We start from the raw sequence: 16,073 nt of genomic DNA, 5'->3' as shown, positions 1-16,073 counted from the left end.
TTTGGGTATTTTTTTTTTGAGACAAGTTCTTAGGTAGCTTAAGTTGACCTAAAACTTCTGATCCTCAGATGAGTATGGTGGCACACATCTTTAATTCCAGCCCTCAGGAGGCAACTGAATCTAGGAATTCCAGGACAGCCTGATCTACATAGAGTTCTTGGTCAGTCAAGGCTCATAGAAGGGCTTGCTGTCTCAAACAAGCAAAAAACCAACCAACCAAACAACCAAACAACCAAACAAACAAACAAACAAAAAACCCAAACCCATACTTCCTGATTCTCCAGCCTTTGAACAGCCAAGTGCTGGGATTAGAGGTTTTTGTCATTGTGCCTGGCTTTTTGGTCATTGTTATTAGGAATATGAAGACTTTGATGCGATGCCTGAAACTAGGTCTTGCTCATCACTCTCTCTAGCGTAACACCAAATACATACTAAGTGCTTAAAGTGAAAATGTGAATCTGGAAATCTGTAATTTAAACGCATATTCTCCCACTAAATAGCTGTATTGAATCTATGCAGGGTAGGGTTCTTCCAGATAGATGAAAGGAGGGCGGGGAGGTTAGAGTTGACATTTTTTTTTTTGAGACAGGGTTTCTCTGTGAAACAGTTCTGGCTATTCTGGAACTCACTCTGTAGACCAGGCTGGCCTGGAATTCATAGAGATCTACCTGCCTCTGCCTCCCAAGTGCTGGGTTTAAAGGCGTGCGTGCACCACCAACTCCCAGTCTTTTTTTTTTTTTTTTTTTAAGAGAGGACATACTGCAGAGACTGACCTCAAACTCGAAATCCTCTTGCCTCAGTCTTAAGTACTGGTGTTACATATCTGTGCCAGCTTGCTTAGCAGCCCAGTGGCAAGCTCTACACAGCAGAATCGGAGTCGATAAGCAATTATTGGTTAACGCAATGTTCTCTTAATTCTTGATTGTCCTATCAGGACATGGCTTATTTTTCTCTTTTTGGCCTTGGATGATGATGAAATGTAGAATTTATTTGTTAACTGTCTGGAATCCTGTCATCATTGAAAGGCAGGACTTTTGCTTTGGTGACTTCCCAGTCCTGGTTTGGCACACAAATTAGGAAGCTTTCCTTTCGTTAGCTAACCGAACCGTTTAGAAAGAAAACCTTTAAGGTTCTGAACGGTTCGGCTTTACAGATCAGGAAACGGAGCTCAGAGACGTGATGCTGCTGCCCCAAGGTCACACAGTGGCAGGATCCTGACTACCGTTCTCACTCACGCAGCTTCTAAAGGACGCAGACACGCAACCCCGAGTGGTACCGGCGCTTTCTCCTTCCCCGTGCCCTTCGCTAACGCTTTTCCTGCGACCTGTTCTCTATCCGCTAACGTGTACCTGCGTCTGGCAGCGCGGCCCCAATCCCCGTGCATCTGTTATGATTGCGGTTTCAAGAGACACGTGCTACCCAGTGAATGAATCGCACGTCCCCACCCCCACCGACAGCCAATCAGGATGAGCTGAAGCCGGACCACTTCCGCCTATTGCGGGCCCGGGCCACGCCAGACGGCCCACGTGAGGCTTACAAGAAAAGGGTGTAGGCGGTGGCGCGTAGGGGGTGGGCTCTCCATGCCTCCTCACCAATCAGAAGGTCCTCTAGGGACGCGGAAGGCGGGGCCGACGTGAGGCGCCAACGCTTAAACGAGAGGGGTAGGTGGGTGCAGGGAGGAGTCTTGAAAGGGGGAGCGGTGAATGATAGACCGGTTCACCCAATCCTAGGAGGGGTTGGGCTGTATCAACCAATAGGAAGTCCGATAGGCGGGGCCGGCACCGCAGCAAGTTCGGTTGCGCGGAGACCGCAGCTGTTCCCTGTCAGTGGAGGCAGAGGCCGTCAGAGGCGGCGGCCACGGCTTGCGGCGGCTGGGCGGAGGTGAGTGTCCGCAGCGCTCCGCACCTTCCTCTTCCTGCTGCAGGTCTCTGTGGGTGGGAGTGCGCCGGCGCCGGGGACGCTTATGTAAGGGTAGCGCGCTAAGGCGGCGCGGGCTCCGCAAGTGACTGCTGGAGGAGACTGCTGCGGGCTTTGCACGACGCGGCGCGACACGACGTGCTCAGTCCCTCCCCCTCCCCAGGCATCGGGTCGCCGTGGACCCGCCCCCTCCCTTGCCAGGGATGCCTGGGAGCCCTTGGCTGCTAGAGCATCCTTTAGGCTCAAGCGACTTGTCCCGCCCCCCTGGTGGCCCGCATTGGCTTCAGTCATGCTTTCGGGTGCCCATTTTTCAGATAGAGAAACTGATGCTCTAAGCCCTGCAGTGCTTCGCGTCAGCTTTCGAGGGCTCGAGCTTCAATCTGTCAGAATGGGGCACCTTAGTTGTCCTCATAATACTGGATGTGTGAAATCAGTGCAGGTAGAGTGAGAGAGACTTTTCCTTGTTCCAGATGTGTACACTAAGTCTCCCAGGGAAGCCCCTGAGAGCCCCTGGGTTCCACTTTGATTCAGGTGTGGAAGGTATTCTGAGGCTCCTAAGATGCAGTGAGGTTTGCCTGGGCGCAGCCCGTTATTTCTACAGCTTCGAAGAGCTTATGAAGTGCATTTGGGAAGAGCCCTTTGGCATGAAAGCCCTGGCTTTGAGGACTTGTACTTCAGGTTCCTCCCAGAGTTACTGGCCCTGTGTACTTTGAGAGAGTTGATTTACCTTTGCAGGGCTCTTTCCTCATCTCACAAACTTTGGAATTAAGCAAGATTTCTAGGTCTCTTGCAGCTTTGAAATTCTTAATAGTCTGAAGGTCTCTTAACGTTTTTCCTTTTTCTTTTTTGTTTTTCGAGACAGGGTTTCTCTGTATTGTTTTGGAGGCTGTCCTGGAACTCACTCTGTAGACCAGGCTGGCCTCGAACTCACAGAGATCCGCCTGCCTCTGCCTCCCCAGTGCTGAGATTAAAGTCGTGGGCACCACTGCCTGTCTAGGTCTCTTAATTTTAAGAAAGAAGCTGGTCAAAGCTAATTACTACCATTTTCCATCTGAGAAAACTGAGGCTCAAAGAGCCAATTATCCTAGTAGTGGTGGCTCATATCTTTAGTCCCAGCAATTGGGAAGCAGAGGTAGGTGAATTTCTGCCTTTGAGGCCAAGCTTGGTGTACAGAGAGAGTTCCAGGGCAGCCAGAGATATATACAGAAACTCTGTCTCAAAAACAAAACCAATCACCCAAACAAAAAGAGCAAACTAGACAGACGCACGCCCCGCGCCTTTGTCATGTGCTTTCTCAGTTGCTCCCTCACCCAGTGCCTCCAGCAGTCCTGGCTAGCCTCCTGCTTGTCACCCTTTCCCTGTATGATGCAAATACTCGTGTGTGTGTGTGTGTGTGTGTGTGTGTGTGTGTGTGTGTGTGTGTGTGATGCTGAGGTTACAACTACATGCCAACAGTTATATCCCTAGATCTTTAATTTTTTTTAATTAAAAAAATTTGTTTTTGAGACAGGTTTGTGTGTGTGTGTGTGTGTGTGTGTGTGTGTGTGTGTGTGTGTGTGTGTGTGTGTGTGTGTGTGTGTAGCCCTGGCTATTCTGGAACTCACTCTGTAGACCAGGCTGGTCTTAAACTCAGAGATACTTTTGCTTCTGCCTCCTGAATGCTGGGATTAAAAGTGTTCCACACCCAGTCCCAATGAATACTTCTACAAAACACTCTTTGCAACTAAGGTTCTGGGAACATTGCAGAAGAGGGGTTGGAAAGATTATAACAGCCAGAGGATCAGGGAGTTTGCTGTGAGATTGTGTTTCCTAGTAATTAATGTTAGAAGCTACACCATAAAATCTCAGCAACAAGCCAGTTGTGGTGGTGGTGCATACCTTTAATTCTAACACTTGGGAGGCAGAGGTAGGTGGATCTCTGTGAGTTCAAGGCCAGCCTGGTCTACAAAACAAGTTCCAGGACAGCCAGGGCTATTACACAGAGAAATCCTGTCTCTAAAAGACAAACAAATAAACAAAAATCTCACCACCATAACTGTCCAAATGTGATATGAACAAGGGTGACATGCCAAAGTAAATGGGGGTAGGGGAGCCAAAAAAGCCTCGACCCTTCAGAAAGAGCTATAGGCAACTCAGGAAAGCTGGTAGAGGGAGAGGTGGTCTTCTCCAGGAAAGAACACACTAAATGACCAGCCATGAAAATATGTATACAAGTGACATATGGACTGAGTATGTTATATTTAGGAATATGTGTGTATAGACGTATACATATATGCATGCAATGGCAGTTAATGAAAAAAGAGGCCATGAATTTGAAGAAGAGTGAAGTGGAGTATATAGGAGGGTTTGGAGGGAGGAAATAGAAGAGATGTAATTATAATTTCACACTGCTCTTTCAGAAAAAAAGGCATGTGCCATCATGCAGGTTTTTGTTTTCATTTTTTAGATGAATTTTTATGTAACTGAGGCTGGCCTTGAACTCTCCTGATCCTTCTGCCTCTACTTCCCAAGTGCTGGTATTATAGGTCATACCTAGTTCATCCTTGCTTTTCTCTTGCAGTACTCCGAATGCTGTGCTGGGTGCAGTCCTCCCAAATTCCACATTTCCACTGTCTGTCTTCATAGTCCCCAATACTGTCCTGGGAACAAAACGGTGCTTAGTAAATGTTTTGGATAAATTCGAATGGTGTGTGGTGAGAAACAAGGAGATTAGTGGGCCAGAACCTGGGGAAGATAGAAAGAAGTTAGTTTGGGGCAGTAACAGTGACAGAATCTCTAGGAGAAAGTGAGTAAATTTGAGCGGGAGTGCCATATTGCTGGGACACTCTTCTGCCTGAGCCAGATGCCCAATCTGGGTCACTGTCTTTCTGGAAAACCCTCGAGGGCCTTCTCTGTTGTTGCCTTTGGTAGCAGCTCACCTCCTTTGGATGAGCCTGGCTGCTCCTCTGTTAGTGTTGAGTTGTGTAGTGAGGTGTAACCAGTGTCTGAGCCTCTGGAGCACAGGCTGTTCTTCAAGTTAGAGGCAATTATGTGGAGAAAGAGCCTTGGGGCTGATTCCTTGTCCAGAGGCTCCTGTGCAGAACTGGGACCTTGTACCTACTCATTCTCTGGGACCTCACCTGAGCCTGTGGCTGCCTGCCATGGAGGAGGGCCTGCAGGTGGGAGCGGGGAATGAGAAGTTTGCCTCAGCTTGGCTTTTCAAGTGGCTGGACATGATGGCTTATGCCTGCAGTCCTAGCACTCAGGAGGTGAAGCTGGAGGGTTAGAGGTTTGAGGCCAACCTAGGTCCAATAATGAGTTCCAGGCCAGCCTCAGCTACATAGTAAGACCCTATTTCCTCTTTAACAAAACAAGACTAGTGCTATTTTACTGTTGACCTGTTGACCTCAAGGTCACTTCTGCTTTAGCCCCCTTTGAAACTATCCACTTTTTCCTCAAGCCCTTTATTTCTTCTTATTTCTAGTGACCTTGTTTTTTTTTTTTTTTTCAGGGTCTTTGCATCTTGTTCTGTCAAAATTAAACTACTCTTCAAGATAAGGGGCTTTCCTGAATTAAGCTTGCCAAATCTATTCAGTTGGATATGACTCTTTATTTTAATATGATGATGTTATTAATTATGAAAGCCAACTTGCCGCCGGGCTTTGGTGGGGCACGCCTTTAATCCCTGCACTTAGGAGGCAGAGGCAGGGGATCTCTGTGAGTTCGAGACCAGCCTGGTCTACAAGATCGAGTTCCAGGACAGCCTCCAAAGCCACAGAGAAACCCTGTCTCGAAAAAAAAAAGAAAGCTAACTTGCACTCAGGAGGCAGAGGCAGGTAGATGGATCTTTGTGAGTTCAAGATCAGCCTGGTCTACAGAGTGAGTCCCAGGACAGTCAGCGCTATACAGAGAAACCCTGTCTCTAAAAACCAAACAACGACAACAAAAAAATGTGTGTATTTTTGTATACATGTAAGTGTTGGTATGTATATGTGTGCTGTCACTGTGATAGGGACTTTGCATACAGAGAGGTGACATAATTCATTCAAAGTCATACAAGTAGGAATGGCATAGCTGACACTAACCTGGGCTAATGTCCTGCTGGCTGCCTTTTACATTTCCACTTTTGCCTTGTAAAATTGATCTGTAACAGCTTATTGGCACTTTTTGGGAGAACCTGTGCCTTTTGGCATGGATCTCTATGCAAGGCAGTACTCAGTAAATGTTTTATTGAATTACATGCCCCAAACATTCTATTTTATTTTGACATAATCTATCATGGTAACTGGTTTTCTGTGGACAATTGAGCTTCCTGGACTGTAGCTCTTATTTTGCTGTTTATTGACCAGTAGTTGGAACTGCCCACAAGTGGTCTTTGGAAAAGAAGTCCTATACAGAATCCCCAAAGTAACTGCACACTCCCAGTGCATTCCTGGGGTGGGGGTGCTTAAGCAGTGGGTGTGCTCTTAGGTCTGGAAGGGAGGGGCCTCAGCAAGAGAGGATTAGCGGAAAGAGTAGGGGGTGGTGGAAACAGAAGATGCCTGGCAGGTCACGTAGGCCTGTGCCTCATTAGTGTCAAGTTGCACAGTGAGATAGACCAGCATCAGAGAATCAGGAGCACAGGTAACTGTTGAGGATTAGACACAGCTGCCTGGAGAAAGTGCATCTGGAGCTGGATGGAGGAGGGAGGAAGGAAAAAGCACTCTGGAGGAAACAAACTGTGAGTTTTGTTCTTTCCTAATGCTTCCAGACAAGAGCATGCCTTTTTCCTCCTCTAGTGCTGGGGATTGAGCCTAGGGTCCTACACATACTGGGCAAGTGCTGTACCAATAAGCTACCTCCGATCTTGTTAATATTTTTTATTTTGCCTGTATGGGTGCTTTGCCTACATGTATGAATGTATGTATGTGTACCATATGTGTGCTTAGTGCCTATGTGGTACAGAGGTGTCATATTCCCTGTAACTGGAGTTACAGAAAGTTGTGAACTGTCATGTGCCTGTGGGAACTGCACCACTGGCCCTCTGCAAGGACAAGTGCCTTTTACCACTGATCCTGTTTCCAGCCCCATTTTTACTTTTTATTTTGAGACAGGAGCTTTGAATCTGATTTGTCTGTACAGGCCTATGTGTAACTCCAGTCTGAAGCAGAAAAATCACAGATTCAAAGTCCCCGTCTCTCTCATCAGTTACTGATACTGCCCCACATTTTATAGGTGACTGTATAGCAGAGCAGCAAGGTGTGGGGTGCAGGTAGCAGGGGTCCCTGGTGGCCCTTATAGAACAAGCAGTTCTGTGAGCTCCCAGTGTTCCTAACATTCCTAGGTTCTCTGGGGAAGTGTCTGGAATAATGAGGATAACACATTCTCCCCCCCTCCCCCTTTTACTTCAGCTAGCGTCTGCCTTCTGGAGAGCTGACAACACCAAGGGTGAGTTTTTAGCCTGAACCCAGGCCATCATCCCATTGCATGGGGGTCCTTTTAAAGACACTGTAGTCCTAGCACACACACACACACACACACACACACACACACACACACACACACACGTCATCTTTCAAATTCAGTCAGTACAAAAGGCCACACTCTTAACTTTTGGAAAATCTCTACTTCATCTTGATCTCCAGTTTTTTTCTGGGTTATCAAAGGAAGGTGACATCTGGTTCCCAGCAAGCTCCAGTTGGCAGCTGGCCAGCTGCAGCAGGAGGACCTTTTTCTGGAAGGGTGTGGCTTGGGAAGCTGGAATGGGGATGGTGGTACTGACCTACAGGAAGCATCCCTTCTGTGCAGTCTTTGAGAAGACTCCATACTCAGAGACCAGCCGACATCTTGGTGGTGGCAATCAGCTGTGACATGAGAGAGGTGACTTTAGCAGCTGGTTGTAATACTTGGCCCACTTCTCTGATGTCTAGCAGTCACAAGGACAAGGGGTAAAGGCAGAATTGTGCCTTTTTCTTGCTACCTAGTGCTCAGAAGCATTGAACATTGTACTCTATGACCTGCCACCCCCTCTTTTTTTTGAGACAGGGATTCTCTTTGTAGCCCTGGCTGTCCTGGAACTGGCTCGGTAGAGCAGGCAGGCTTCAAACTCAGAATTCCACCTGCCTCTGCCTCCCAGGTAAAGGCATATACCACCATGCCCAGCAGACCTGCCACTCTGAAGGTCTGTTGCTTTGGAGCCTGTCTTGGAACTAGCTCTGTAGATCAGGCTGGCCTTGAACTCAGAAATCCACCTGCCTCTCTGCCTCCCGAATGCTGGGTTTAAATGCATGTACCACCCTCACCTGGTCAGACCTGTCATTCTTTTTTTTTTTTTTTAAGATTTATTTATTTATTTATTTATTATGAATACAACATCCTGCCTCCATGTCTGCAAGCCAGAAGAGGACATCAGATCTCATTGTAGATGACTGTGAGCTACCATGTAGTTACTGGGAATTGAACTCAGGACCTCTGGAAGAGCAGTCAGTGCTCTTAATCTCTGAGCCATCTCTCCAGTCCCCAGACCTGTCTTTCTTAAAGCATTTCCTTTGGGGCTGTCTCTAGGTTGTGGGTTGTGGGTAGTTGGGAGCTGTAGGTGCTCAGCCTGAGTTTTGAGGCACTAGGTTGGGCCCCACATCCTTCTCCAGTCCAGTCTTCCTCTGGTTTGCAAGAAGAGATACTCTTCTCCTCTCTTTGAAGACAGGTGTGCTGCTTTCTTTCCTTGTTTCATAGCTAGGGACCCTGGGGATTACGTGGCTCAGCTTTCTTTAGTGCTCGTATTTGTTTATCGTGGGGTAGAGATTCTTTTATTTAGGAATTTTTCTTAGTTTTCTACTCATTGTACAAAGAATTTTCTGAGGGTGCCCTTCTAGACCTATGAGTGGTCCCCCCACCCCCCTCCAACCCCGTCTCTCTCTCAAGATTTTATGTGTATAGTTGGTTTGGCGTGCAGCACATGCACAGTACCTGAGGAGGTGCGAAGGTGCCATACCCTCTGGAACTAGAGTTACAGATGATTGTGTGTCATTGCTGGGATCCAAACCTGAGTCCTCTGGAAGAGCAGCCAGTGCTCTTAGCTACTGAGCCATTTCTCCAGCCTAAAATTGGTCACTTTTGAGCTTTTATATTCCTCTTGTCCTTGGATCACCAGTGGGTGTTTCCAACTCTACCACAGAGTCTCCTTAGAAAGTCTATGGAGAAAAGGCAGGCAGATGGATACTTGTTGGAAATAGTTTATTCTGTGAATATGTGACACTCTCTGCCATGTTTTCCATCATCCTCTTCGCTTTGTTGACTCTGTACAAAATGAAAAATGAAAGGCCCAGAGATTGATATTGGGGTTCAAGTTTCAAGCTGAAGATCATCTCTAGCTCAGGCTGAAAGAGCTGATCCATGAACGAGATCTTTACCAAGTCTCAAACTGCTGCTTCTCCTCAGTGCGTCTGGAGAGCAAATGCCTCTACTGAGCCCTTGCTTCTGTCTTATATACTTCCCCAATGTTGGGATTAAATGTGTGAGCTATGATTCTCTTTTAGACAGATTCACTCTTGTGTGTAGATCTGGGTGGCCTTGAACTCAGAGAGATCTGCGTGTCTCTTAATCCTGAGTCCTAAGATTAAAGGTGTGTACCACCACCTCCTGACTTCTGGCTGCTGGGATTAAAAGTGTATGCCTGGTCTTCTATGACCTGTGGCTGACTTTGCTTTCTGAATCCTCAGGCAAGCTTTAATAAATCATAAACAATATCTCACCACAGCTCTGTACACTAACTTTTTTTTGTCAAGACAGGATTTTACTGTGTTGTGTAGCCCTGACTGTCCCAGAGCTCACTTTGTAGACTACGCCTTGAGCTCACAGAGATCTGCCTGCCTCCTGAATGCTGGGATTAAAGTCATGAGCCACCATCGCCACCTGGCTATTACTTCTTAGTTTGGAGCATAGTATAGGAGAAAATGAAGCCTGGAGAAGGTTCATGAGTCAAATCCAGGATGCTAAATCCTGTTGTTTTTTTTCCCCCAAGACAAGGTTTCTTTGTGGCTTTGGAGCCTGCCATGGAACTAGCTCTTGTAGACTAACTAGGCTGGTCTCGAACTCCCAGAGATCCGCCTGCCTCCGCCTCTCCTAATGCTGGGATTAAGGGCATGCGCCACCACTGCCTGTCCTATTGTTCTTTTTTTAAGGTTTTCGTCTTTTATGGATGACAAATCCATCCCAATTCCATCAGTTAGAAGAGGAAATTAGTCACCAAGAAGGGCTACTCCCAGGCCATTTCATTTGTCAAAGCTTGTTCTGCTCATCGGTTCCCAGGGCCCTGCTCCTTCCCTACAGCTTTCCTTAGTTACTGTAACCAAGACTCCCGTCATCTTAGCTGGGGCCTCCCTGCGCTGTAGCTTTCTCCTGGGGATATCTCAGAGGGAGGTGGGTGTGGGTTGTAGTGATTAAATATCCCACCACAAGGCAAACCCAGGTCTTCCAACCCACCGTAGTCTGCAGCTTGCATGTTACTCTTTGTCTTAATTTGCCACCAAGGCTGGGGGCTCCAGCTGTGCAAGTGTGGGGTCAGATTCCTGTGGCCGCTGCTCCTCTCCTGACCAGCATGCAACATGGCATCCCAGGCTGAGACTTCAGGGAAAATTCCATGAACTGGCTGTGCTGAGTCATGCTTAAGTCTCCTTTCTCCTGTCTGTCGCTGGTCAGCCCAGGGTCTGTTACACCTACGGTTAACTAAGAATATCAGGCTGTGACTTCTTAGAGCTGCACTGGCTTTGCACTTCTGCGTGGTTTTTTTCCCACTGATGTGCTGTCCATTGATAAGAAATTTATTAATAATAAATCACTAAAGTAAATGTAGTATTTATTTTGATAGATGTTCCTTTCATGAATAAGAGAACTGAAATTCTGAAAGCCTCAGTACTTGGTGAGTTTCGGGTGACAGGAGAAAGGTATGTTTGGGTGAGGCTATAGGTACCACACCCTGCCCTGACCTGTGGAGCTTTGAGGAATCTCAAAGATCATTCATAGTGACTTTGGTTGAAAGGTTTTTCTGTTTTTTTTTAAACATATTTTTGTTGCATATATCAAACTCATAGAGATCCGCTTGCTTCTACCTTCTGAGTGCCAGGACTAAAGGGATTAAAGTTTGAGTTTTGATTTGTTAAAATTGAAATTTAAAAAATCTAGTTCATCCTTTTAAGGACTTTTAGGTTTAATTATTTAAGAGTAACTTCTGAAACTTTCCATTCTATTTATGAGTTTAGAAAAATTTAGCAATCATTTTGAAGGGCCTTTTGATTAATGTTGGTCTCCTTTGAATAATTCATTAAACTTACTTGAAAATTTTAAATTGAATTTATAAATTATAGTCACCTTCCCTTAATTATTTTATTATTTCTTTCAATTGCCTGATTAAAAATCCCTTATTATTTTAATTACTCCTGTAAATCTAATAATTAAGCCATCTTAAATTTTCTTAAGCATTCCTGTTATGTTTTATTATTTATTTATGTCTTGGTATTTATTTATTTATATATATTTTGTTTGTTTGTTTGTTTTTTGAGACAGTGTTTTACTCTGTTGCCTGGCACTTACTATGTAGCCCAAGCTAGCCTTGACTTACAGTAATCCTGTCTCAGTTTCAGGAATGTTGAAATTTACTGGCATGAACAACTATGGCCAACCCTGTCCTGGTTGATTTAAGATTTGTTTTATTTTAAGCGTGTGTGCGTGTGTGTGTGTGTGTGTGTGTGTGTGTGTGTGTGTGTGTGTGTGTGCATGTTTGCATGTCTGTGCAGGTACATAGGAAGTCAGAGGAATCAGATCATGCGGAGCTGGATTTACAGATAGTTGTGATCCTCCTAACATGATGTTTGGAATCAAACTTGGATCTTCTGGAAGAGTAGTGCTCTTATCATTGGAATATCTCTCTGATTCCTCCACCCCAAGTGACCACAAAACTGCTCTGTTTCTGGAGATTTGTTTGCATATTTCTGGAATTTTCCACAGGGAGACTGTTGCATGATTACTTCTACTTTGTCTGTCTCCTTTCACTCAGTATAATCATTTAGAGACATGTCCATATTTTTGTTGCATATATCAATAAATCATTCATTTTTACTGCCAAGTCACTATACTCTTATATGGACACCATGCAATTAACCCCTTCAGTTGTTACTGGTCATCTCAGTCACTTCCAGTTTCTGGCAATTACAAATTTTTACAAATGAAAGCTGCTGTGATCATTTGTGCTTAAATTTTTGATTTGGCAAGTGGCTGGTGAGCTATGCCCAGCTCTAAAAATTGAATTTCTACTCTGTGAGTGTGTGTGTGTGTTTATGTGTGTGCATGCTGGTTAAGCACTCTACAAACTGAGCTACATCCCCATGCATGGTGCATGTGTTCAAGTCTTTTTTATGGGCATGTATTCCTTTACCTAGGAGTGGAGTGGTTGGATCAAGCAGGTAGCTGTTAAACCCTTCCAGAGTGCTTATTCTGTTTAGTATTCCCATCAGTAATAGAGAGTTCTAGTCACTTCCCACCTTCCCATCAAAGTCTCATTAGAGATTGGGACTGGAATGATAAGCAGATGTGGGATTCTTGTCTTGGTTCCTGAGTTGGTCTCAGGAAACTTGTGGGGGTGGAGGGTGGACCTGCTTGAGAATTAGTTCTGCTGTTGTGTCTCTCTCAATGTCTAGTGCTTTGTACCTCATGTGGATGAGTATGGAGTTCCATAGAGTCCTCAAGAAAAAGATCTTTGAGTTGGGGAGAAATTGGCAGGATTGCATTATGGATTCTCCCTCAGCAGGATTCCCCCACCATAATTGTTTTGAATATCTTTTGAAAAAATGTTTATGAATGGGTATTTTGCCTCCTGCCTATATATGACTGTGTACCACTTTCATGCCTGATGCCTGAGGATCTTCCAACTTTCTGACTTTCTTGGGTATCAGGCATGCATATACATACATACAGGCAAAATATTCATACACATAAAATAAACCTTAAAAAATCATTGTCAGGTGACATTTAGCCTAGTTCCTTGTAAGAGTTTCATGGTTTTAGGCCTTGCATTTGGGTCATGAATCCATTTGAATTAATTTTCCTATCCAAGGTTTTGTTTTTGACTGTTTCAGTTATCTGTGGTTAACTTGTTCCCAAAAAACATTAAAATGTAAAATTCTATAAATAATTTATGTTACAAATTACCCACTGTTCAAAGTAGCCTGTAGCCTGATAAAGTCTCTTGGGTGTCCTGCTCTTCACTGCCTAGGACACAAATTACCCCTTTGCTCAGTAAGCCCATACCATAGGAAACCCACCTGTCAGCTACTTCATGGTCATCAGACTGACTGTGTTGCAATGTAGAGCTTGAGCAAGTGACCCTGACCCTTGTGTAGAAGCCTATAGGACATTATGCCACAATGCATGTGCTGTCTATTTTGCTTTATTTCATCATGTAGATTGAACACTGTGTGATCTGACATCAGCATAAGAAAAGTGAGAACAAGCCAGGTGTGAAGCTGTGTGCCATCACCCCCTGTTGATTGTTCACATTTTTAATCCCAGCTCTTGGGATTTCTCTGTATTGCTTTGGAGCCTGTCCTAGAACTCGCTCTGCAGACCAGGCTGACCTCGAACTCAGAGATCCACATGCCTCTGCCTCCTGAGTGCTGGGATTAAAGGCGTGCACCACCAATGCCCGGCTATAATTTTTTTTAAAGTATGTGAGAATATAGTTGACCTTCCATATTTTGGATCCCACATCTGTAGATTTAGACAGGTTTTTTTCTTTGACACTATTCTCTAAGCAATACAGTATAGTAGCTGTTTTCAAGGCATTGATGTTGCCACAGGCATTATAAGTAATCTAAAGATGAAGGCTACAAGAGGATGTGTGGGGTTATATGCACATATTCCATTTTATGTAAGGAATTTAAGCTTCTGAAGATTTTGCCATCCAAGGTGGGACCTGCAATGAATTCCTCCTCAAATACCTAGGGGTGACTGACACTAAGTGATAGATTTTCTTCTTAAAGAGAGGGATGTGCTATAACACAGGATAGGACATTTAAATAGAAGGAGGTATAGAGATTAAAGCTTAAAAAATGACCGATAGCCTCCAAAACAATACAGAGAAACCCTGTCTCGAAAAACCAAAAAAAAAAAAAAAGCTTAAAGAATAAAACGGCAGTCTAATTTGAGAGGTGCAGCCCACAGCGAAGTGAATCAAATGAGTGTGTGGAGGCAGTCACATGACTGTTCTTATGGCAGAAGCTGGGAAGTCACCACATGTCCATCAGAAGATGCTTGTTCTATATGCAGTCTGTTTGGGATCACATGATACTGCTTTTAAAAATAGCTCCCTGTGCCCTAATCAAATTGTCACTTCAGTTTTATTACCACAGAACAAGACCTATGGAACTTTCATATAAAATCTACACCATCTCTATTTTGGTTATATTTGAATGTTGTATTGAATGTTTTTCTGGATGCTGGAATTACAACTTTGTATATCAAGTTTCTTCTCTCCAGTGTGCTTTAATCTAGCTTAGTTTTGATTTTGAGTTTGTGGGGATAGAACCCAGGACCTTGGGAGTCCTAAGCAAGCTAAGTAAGCATTCTATTTCTGAGCTGTACCCCCCAGCCCATTTTAAAAAAAATTTGTTTATTTATTTTATGTATTTGAGTGTTCTCTCGACTTTATGTCAGAAGAGGGCATCAGATCCCACTACAGATGGTTGTGAGCCACCATATGGTTGCTGGGAATTGAACTCAGGACCTCTGCAAGAGCAGCCAATGCTCTTAACTGCTGAACCATCTGTCCAGCCCTGCCCATTTCAATTTTTAAATAATCAACTCAAAGTATTTTTTATTTCCTTCTTTTCCTTTCTTTCTTTTAAATATTACTCTTTTTATGATTTATTTATTTTTACTTGATGTGCATTGGTGTTTTGCCTGTATTTATGTCTGCATGAAGATGTCAAATCACTTTGATTTGGATTACAGACAGTTGTGAGCTTCCATGTGGATGCTGGGAATTGAACCTAGGTCCTCCAAAAGAGTAGCCAGTTTTCTTAATTGCCAGCAATCTCTCCAGTTCCTCTTTCTTTATTTTTTGAGACAGGGTTTCTCTACATAGTACTGGCTGTCCTGGAACTCACTATGTAGATCAGGCTGGCCTTGAACTCACAAAGATCCATCTGCTTCAGTCTCCCAAATGCTGAGATTAAAGATGTATGTCACTATGCCAGGCTGAGAAGAATATTACTTTGTAATAGTACTTGGAGTTTAAGATTGAGTACAAGGTACTTAACTATTAGAGTTTTGCTTATTTGTCTGCTTTCTTTAAAAGTTTGTTGTGAAGGCACCCCCCCCTTCTTTTGTTTGTTTGAGACAAGGTTTCTCTGTGTATCCTTGGTTGTCCTGGCATAGAACTCACAGATTTCCCTGCCTCTACCTCCTGAGTGCTGGGATTAAAGGCAGAAAGTGTCGGTAAGGAAGCCCAGATGGTAGACTCTAGACCAGTGGTTCACTACCTTCCTAATACAGTGACCCCTTAATAAGCTCTTCATGTTGTGGTGACCCCCCACCATGAAATTATTTCTTTGCTACCTCATAACTGTTATTTTGCTACTGTTATGAATCACAGTATAAATATCTGGCATGCAGGATATCTGATATGTGACCCCCTAAAGGGGTTGTAATTCAGATTGAAACCACTGTCCAGACAAAGACTTAAATGTGTCATTTCAAATAAATCAAGAGAAACAAAGGAAAATATGGAAAGAACAAACTTCTCTGAAAAGTGATCATCAGCATATGTTAGACTGGACTAAAGAGAACCACAGAGAGGCTCTAGAGTGGAAACTACCACTAGAGGGGAATCAGCAGCAGAGCAGGAAGATGCATGAACCAGCAAACCTGAGAACAGGCAGGTGGAGCACATCCCACCTGAGGATCAGAAGGAAGAAAGAAGGGAAAGGAGCAGGAGTTCAAAGGCAAGCAGATCACCATCAGAGGGGCAAATGAACCCACACTCACGGCAGAATTCTAGACAGAAAAGAGATGGTCAGACTATTTGAAGAAATAATAGCCAGAAACTTTCCAAATTTGTTGAAAAATGATCTACACATCTCCATAACCCAGTGGACTACAACTAGAATCAACCCAAAGAGATACCATAATTAAACTGAGGCAAAAGT

At 44.4% G+C, this 16,073-nt stretch overlaps 1 protein-coding gene across 2 annotated transcripts in view; it reads left to right on the top strand.

The window, feature by feature from the left end:
• Positions 1–1,772: 1,772 nt before the first annotated feature.
• Pc (pyruvate carboxylase) overlaps positions 1,773–16,073 on the top strand; it is a 91,790-nt gene continuing 77,489 nt past the window's right edge. The window contains exons 1-2 of one of the 2 annotated variants that reach the window (XM_005064058.4): positions 1,790–1,881; positions 7,287–7,323. The gene's annotated coding sequence lies outside the window, so the exon portion shown is untranslated. Of the gene's footprint in view, positions 1,882–7,286; positions 7,324–16,073 lie in introns of both variants that reach the window. The other variant, XM_013113752.3, reaches the window with a different exon arrangement.

Source organism: Mesocricetus auratus, unplaced genomic scaffold (assembly GCF_017639785.1).
Source record: "Mesocricetus auratus isolate SY011 unplaced genomic scaffold, BCM_Maur_2.0 Super-Scaffold_4256, whole genome shotgun sequence".
NCBI classification, from domain to species: Eukaryota; Metazoa; Chordata; class Mammalia; order Rodentia; family Cricetidae; genus Mesocricetus; species Mesocricetus auratus.
Note: the sequence above shows the minus strand (reverse complement) of the source record. Positions and strands in the feature narration are given on the sequence as shown.